Below are 8168 nucleotides of genomic sequence, written 5' to 3'. Positions count from 1 at the left end.
AAACGATCGGGTGCTAAGCTAATGGAATGGGTCATGTCAATCAGATCATTCACCTAATGATGTGATCCCGTTTAATCAAATAACAACTCTTTGTTCATGGTTAGGAAACATAACCATCTTTGATTAATGAGCTAGTCAAGTAGAGGCATACTAGTGACACTTTGTTTGTCTATGTATTCACACATGTATTATGTTTCCGGTTAATACAATTCTAGCATGAATAATAAACATTTATCATGATATAAGGAAATAAATAATAACTTTATTATTGCCTCTAGGGCATATTTCCTTCAGTCTCCCACTTGCACTAGAGTCAATAATCTAGATTACACAGTAATGATTCTAACACCCATGGAGCCTTGGTGCTGATCATGTTTTGCTCGTGGAAGAGGCTTAGTCAACGGGTCTGCAACATTCAGATCCGTATGTATCTTGCAAATCTCTATGTCTCCCACCTGGACTAGATCCCGGATGGAATTGAAGCGTCTCTTGATGTGCTTGGTTCTCTTGTGAAATCTGGATTCCTTTGCCAAGGCAATTGCACCAGTATTGTCACAAAAGATTTTCATTGGACCCGATGCACTAGGTATGACACCTAGATCGGATATGAACTCCTTCATCCAGACTCCTTCATTTGCTACTTCCGAAGCAGCTATGTACTCCACTTCACATGTAGATCCCGCTACAACGCTTTGTTTAGAACTGCACCAACTGACAGCTCCACCGTTTAATGTAAACACGTATCCGGTTTGCGATTTAGAATCGTCCGGATAAGTGTCAAAGCTTGCATCGACATAACTATTTACGATGAGCTCTTTGTCACCTCCATAAACGAGAAACATATCCTTCGTCCTTTTTAGGTATTTCAGGATGTTCTTGACCGCTGTCCAATGATCCACTCCTGGATTACTTTGGTACCTCCCTGCTAGACTTATAGCAAGACACACATCAGGTCTGGTACACAGCATTGCATACATGATAGATCCTATGGCTGATGCATAGGGAACATCTTTCATATTCTCTCTATCTTCTGCAGTGGTCGGGCATTGAGTCTTACTCAACTTCACACCTTGTAACATAGGCAAGAACCCTTTATTTGCTTGATCCATTTTGAACTTCTTCAAAACTTTGTCAAGGTATGTGGTTTGTGAAAGTCCAATTAAGCGTTTTGATCTATCTCTATAGATCTTAATGCCTAATATGTAAGCAGCTTCACCAAGGTCTTTCATTGAAAAACTCTTATTCAAGTATCCCTTTATGCTATCCAGAAATTCTATATCATTTCCAATTAGTAATATGTCATCTACATATAATATTAGAAATACTACAGAGCTCCCACTCACTTTCTTGTAAATACATGCTTCTCCAAAAGTCTGTATAAAACCAAATGCTTTGATCACACTATCAAAGCGTTTATTCCAACTCCGAGAGGCTTGCACCAGTCCATAAATGGATCGCTGGAGCTTGCACACTTTGTTAGCTCCCTTTGGATCGACAAAACCTTCTGGTTGCATCATATACAACTCTTCTTCCAGAAATCCATTCAGGAATGCAGTTTTGACATCCATCTGCCAAATTTCATAATCATAAAATGCGGCAATTGCTAACATGATTCGGACAGACTTAAGCATCGCTACGGGTGAGAAGGTCTCATCGTAGTCAATCCCTTGAACTTGCCGAAAACCTTTTGCGACAAGTCGAGCTTTGTAGACAGTAATATTACCGTCAGCGTCAGTCTTCTTCTTGAAAATCCATTTATTCTCAATTGCTTGCCGATCATCGGGTAAGTCAACCAAAGTCCATACTTTGTTCTCATACATGGATCCCATCTCAGATTTCATGGCTTCAAGCCACTTTGCGGAATCTGGGCTCACCATCGCTTCTTCATAGTTCGTAGGTTCATCATGATCTAGTAGCATGACTTCCAGAACGGGATTACCGTACCACTCTGGTGCGGATCTTACTCTGGTTGATCTACGAGGTTCTGTAGTATCTTGTTCTGAAGTTTCATGATCATCATCATTAGCTTCCTCACTAACTGGTGTAGGTGTCACAAAAACAGTTTTCTGTGATGCACTACTTTCCAATAAGGGAGCAGGTACAGTTACCTCGTCAAGTTCTACTTTCCTCCCACTCACTTCTTTCGAGAGAAACTCCTTCTCCAGAAAGTTTCCGAATTTAGTAACAAAAGTCTTGCCTTCGGATCTGTGATAGAAGGTGTATCCAATAGTCTCCTTTGGATATCCTATGAAGACACATTTCTCCGATTTGGGTTCGAGCTTATCAGGTTGAAGCTTTTTCACATAAGCATCGCAGCCCCAAACTTTCAGAAACGACAACTTTGGTTTCTTGCCAAACCACAGTTCATAAGGCGTTGTCTCAACGGATTTTGATGGTGCCCTATTTAACGTGAATGCGGCCGTCTCTAGAGCGTATCCCCAAAACGATAGCGGTAAATCAGTAAGAGACATCATAGATCGCAACATATCCAGTAAAGTACGATTACGACGTTCGGACACACCATTACGCTGTGGTGTTCCGGGTGGCGTGAGTTGCGAAACTATTCCACAATTTTTCAAATGTACACCAAACTCGTAACTCAAATATTCTCCTCCACGATCAGATCGTAGAAACTTTATTTTCTTGTTACGATGATTTTCAACTTCACTCTGAAATTCCTTGAACTTTTCAAACGTTTCAGACTTATGTTTCATTAAGTAGATATACCCATATCTGCTTAAATCATCCGTGAAGGTGAGAAAATAACGATATCCGCCACGAGCCTCAATATTCATCGGACCACATACATCTATATGTATGATTTCCAACAAATCTGTTGCTCTCTCCATAGTACCGGAGAATGGCGTTTTAGTCATCTTGCCCATGAGGCACGGTTCACAAGTACCAAGTGATTCATAATCAAGTGGTTCCAAAAGTCCATCAGTATGGAGTTTCTTCATGCGCTTTACACCGATATGACCTAAACGTCAGTGCCACAAATAAGTTGCACTATCATTATCAACTCTGCATCTTTTGGCTTCAACATTATGAATATGTGTATTACTACTATCGAGATTTAACAAGAATAGACCACTCTTCAAGGGTGCATGACCATAAAAGATATTACTCATATAAATAGAACAACCATTATTCTCTGATTTAAATGAATAACCGTCTCGCATCAAACAAGATCCAGATATAATGTTCATGCTTAACGCTGGCACCAAATAACAATTATTCAGGTCTAATATTAATCCCGAAGGTAGATGTAGAGGTAGCGTGCCGACTGCGATCACATCGACTTTGGAACCGTTTCCCACGCGCATCGTCACCTCGTCCTTAGCCAATCTTCGCTTAATCCGTAGTCCCTGTTTCGAGTTGCAAATATTAGCAACAGAACCAGTATCAAATACCCAGGTGCTACTGCGAGCATTAGTAAGGTACACATCAATAACATGTATATCACATATACCTTTGTTCACCTTGCCATCCTTCTTATCCGCCAAATACTTGGGGCAGTTCCGCTTCCAGTGACCAGTCTGCTTGCAATAGAAGCACTCAGTTTCAGGCTTAGGTCCAGGTTTGGGTTTCTTCTCTTGAGTAGCAACTTGCTTGCCGTTCTTTTTGAAGATCCCCTTCTTCTTCCCTTTGCCCTTTTTCTTGAAACTAGTGGTCTTGTTGACCATCAACACTTGATGCTCCTTCTTGATTTCTACCTCCGCAGCTTTCAGCATCGCGAAGAGCTCGGGAATAGTCTTATTCATCCCCTGCATATTATAGTTCATCACGAAGCTCTTGTAGCTTGGTGGCAGTGATTGGAGAATTCTGTCAATGACGCAGTCATCTGGAAGATTAACTCCCAACTGAATCAAGTGATTATTATACCCAGACATTTTGAGTATATGCTCACTGACAGAACTGTTCTCCTCCATCTTGCAGCTATAGAACTTATTGGAGACTTCGTATCTCTCAATCCGGGCATTTGCTTGAAATATTAACTTCAACTCCTGGAACATCTCATATGCTCCATGACGTTCAAAACGTCGTTGAAGTCCCGATTCTAAGCCGTAAAGCATGGCACACTGAACTATTGAGTAGTCATCAGATTTGCTCTGCCAGACGTTCATAACATCCGGCGTTGCTCCTGCAGCAGGCCTGGCACCCAGCGGTGCTTCCAGGACGTAATTCTTCTGTGCAGCAATGAGGATAATCCTCAAGTTACGGACCCAGTCCGTGTAATTGCTACCATCATCTTTCAACTTTGCTTTCTCAAGGAACGCATTAAAATTCAATGGAACAACAACACGAGCCATCTATCTACAATCAAACATAAACAAGCAAGATACTAATCAGGTACTAAGTTTCATGATAAATTTAAGTTCAGTTAATTTACTTAAAGAACTCCCACTTAGATAGACATCCCTCTAATCCTCTAAGTGATTACGTGATCCAAATCAACTAAACCATGTCCGATCATCACGTGAGATGGAGTAGTTTCATTGGTGAACATCTTTATGTTGATCATATCTACTATATGATTCAGGCTCGACCTTTCGGTCTCCGTGTTCCGAGGCCATATCTGTATATGCTTGGCTCGTCAAGTTTAACCTGAGTATTCCGCGTGTGCAACTGTTTTGCACCCGTTGTATTTGAACGTAGAGCCTATCACACCCGATCATCACGTGGTGTCTCAGCACGAAGAACTTTCGCAACGGTGCATACTCAGGGAGAACACTACTTGATAATTTAGTGAGAGATCATCTTATAATGCTACCGTCAATCAAAGCAAGATAAGATGCATAAAAGATAAACATCACATGCAATCAATATAAGTGATATGATATGGCCATCATCATCTTGTGCTTGTGATCTCCATCTCCGAAGCACCGTCGTGATCACCATCGTCACTGGCGCGACACCTTGATCTCCATCGTAGCATTGTTGTCGTCTCGCCGAGCTTGTGCTTCCACGACTATCGCTGCCGTTTAGTGATAAAGTAAAGCATTACAGCGTGATTGCAATGCATACAATAAAGCGACAACCATATGGCTCCTGCCAGTTGCAGATAACTCGGTTACAAAACATGATCATCTCATACAATAAAATTTAGCATCATGTCTTGACCATATCACATCACAACATGCCCTGCAAAAACAAGTTAGACGTCCTCTACTTTGTTGTTGCAAGTTTTTACGTGGCTGCTACGGGCTTAAGCAAGAACCAATCTTACCTACGCATCAAAACCACAACGATAGTTTGTCAAGTTGGTGCTGTTTTAACCTTCGCAAGGACCGGGCGTAGCCACACTCGATTCAACTAAAGTTGGAGAAACTGTCACCCGCAAGCCACCTATGTGCAAAGCACGTCGGGAGAACCGGTCTCGCGTAAGCGTACGCGTAATGTCGGTCCGGGCCGCTTCGTCCAACAATACCGCCGAACCAAAGTATGAGATGCTGGTAAGCAGTATGACTTATATCGCCCACAAATCACTTGTGTTCTACTCGTGCATATAACATCAACATATAAAACCTAGGCTCGGATGCCACTGTTGGGTTTCGTAGTAATTTCAAAATTTTCCTACGCACACGCAAGATCATGATGATGCATAGCAACGAGAGGGGAGAGTGTTGTCTACGTACCCTTGTAGACCGCAACGGAAGCATTGACGCAACGTAGAGGAAGTAGTCGTACGTCTTTCGATCCGACCGATCCAAGCACCGTTACTCCGGCACCTCCGAGTTCTTGGCACACGTACAGCTCGATGACGCTCCCCGGGCTCCGATCCAGCAAAGCTTCGGGGATGAGTTTCGTCAGCACAACGGCGTGGTGACGATGATGATGTTCTACCGACGCAGGGCTTCGCTTAAGCACTACTACGATATGACCGAGGTGGAATATGGTGGAAGGGGGCACCGCACACGGCTAAGGAACGATCACGAAGATCAACTTGTGTGTTCTAGGGTGCCCCCCTGCCTCCGTATATAAAGGATCCAAGGGGGGGGGGTGCGGCCGGCCTAGAGGAGGCGCGCAGGAGGAGTCCTACTCCTACCGGGAGTAGGACTCCCCTCCCGTTCCTTGTCCAACTAGGAGAGGTGGAGGGAGAGAAGGAAAGGGGGGGCGCCGCCCCTCCCTCCTTGTCCAATTCGGACTAGGGGGAGAGGGGGCGCGCGGCCTGCCCTGGCAGCCCCTTCCTCTTCTCCACATTAGGCCCATAAGGCCCATTAACCCCCCCGGGGGGTTCCGGTAACCCCCCGGTGCTCCGGTTTTATCCGAAACTTCCCCGGAACCCTTCCAGTGTCCGAATATAGTCGTCCAATATATCAATCTTTATGTCTCGGCAATTTCGAGACTCCTCGTCATGTCCGTGATCACATCCGGGACTCTGAACTAACTTCGGTACATCAAAATGCATAAACTCATAATAACTGTCATCGTAACGTTAAGCGTGCGGACCCTACGGTTCGAGAACAATGTAGACATGACTGAGACAAATCTCCGGTCAATAACCAATAGCGGGACCTGGATGCCCATATTGGCTCCTACATATTCTACGAAGATCTTTATCGGTCAGACCGCATAACAACATACGTTGTTCCCTTTGTCATCGGTATGTTACTTGCCCGAGATTCGATCGTCGGTATCCAATACCTAGTTCAATCTCTTTACCGGCAAGTCTCTTTACTCGTTCCGTAATACATCATCTCACAACTAACTTATTAGTTGTAATGCTTGCAAGGCTTATGTGATGTGCATTACCGAGAGGGCCCAGAGATACCTCTCCGACAATCGGAGTGACAAATCCTAATCTCGAAATACGCCAACCCGACATCTACCTTTGGAGACACCTGTAGAGCACCTTTATAATCACCCATTTACGTTGTGACGTTTGGTTGCACACAAAGTGTTCCTCCGGCAAACGGGAGTTGCATAATCTCATAGTCATAGGAACATGTATAAGTCATGAAGAAAGCAATAGCAACATACTAAACGATCGGGTGCTAAGCTAATGGAAATGGGTCATGTCAATCAGATCATTCACCTAATGATATGATCCCATTAATCAAATAACAACTCTTTGTTCATGGTTAGGAAACATAACCATCTTTGATTAATGAGCTAGTCAAGTAGAGGCATACTAGTGACACTTTGTTTGTCTATGTATTCACACATGTATTATGTTTCCGGTTAATACAATTCTATCATGAATAATAAACATTTATCATGATAAAAGGAAATAAATAATAACTTTATTATTGCCTCTAGGGCATATTTCCTTCAGGTACGTGTAAGGTCGGTCCGGGCCGCTTCATCCCACAATGCCGCCGGATCAAGATAAGACTAGTAACGGTAAGCAAATTGAACAAATCATCGCCCACAACTGCTTTGTGTTCTACTCGTGCATAGAATCTACGCATAGACCTAGCTCTTGATGCCACTGTTGGGGATCGTAGCAGAAATTTAAAAAAATTCTACGCATCACCAAGATCAATCTATGGAGATACTAGCAACGAGAGAGAAGGAGTGCATCTTCATACCCTTGAAGATCGCTAAGCGGAAGCGTTCAAGAGAACGGGGTTGATGGAGTCGTACTCGTCGTGATCCAAATCACCGATGATCCTAGCGCCGAACGGACGGCACCTCCGCGTTCAACACACGTACGGAGCGGAGACGTCTCCTCCTTGATCCAGCAATGGGGGAGGAGAAGTTGATGGAGATCCAGCAACACGACGGCGTGGTGGTGGAAGTAGCGGGATCCCGGCAGGGCTTCGCCAAGCACAAGCGGGGAGGAAGAGGTGTCACGGGAGGGAGGGAGGCGCCAGGGCTTCAGGTGCGGCTGCCCTCCCTCCCCTCCACTATATATATAGGGGCCTAGGAGGGTGCCAACCCCTTGTAGATCCCATCTAGGGAAGGGGGCGGCAGCCCCAGGGGTGGCTTGGCCTCCAAGCCAAGTGGAGGCACCCCCACCCCTTAGGGTTTCCAACCCTAGGCGCATGGGAGGCCCAAGGGGGGGCGCACCAGCCCACCAGGGGCTGGTTCCCACGCCCCTTCAGCCCATGGGGCCCTCCGGGATACGTGGCCCCACCCGGTGGACCCCCGGGACCCTTCCGGTGGTCCCGGTACAATACCGATGACCCCGAAACTCTCCTGGTGGCCGAAACTGGACTTCC

The sequence above is a fragment of the Triticum urartu genome, chromosome 6 (genome assembly GCF_003073215.2).
Source record: "Triticum urartu cultivar G1812 chromosome 6, Tu2.1, whole genome shotgun sequence".
NCBI lineage: Eukaryota > Viridiplantae > Streptophyta > Magnoliopsida > Poales > Poaceae > Triticum > Triticum urartu.
Note: the sequence above shows the minus strand (reverse complement) of the source record.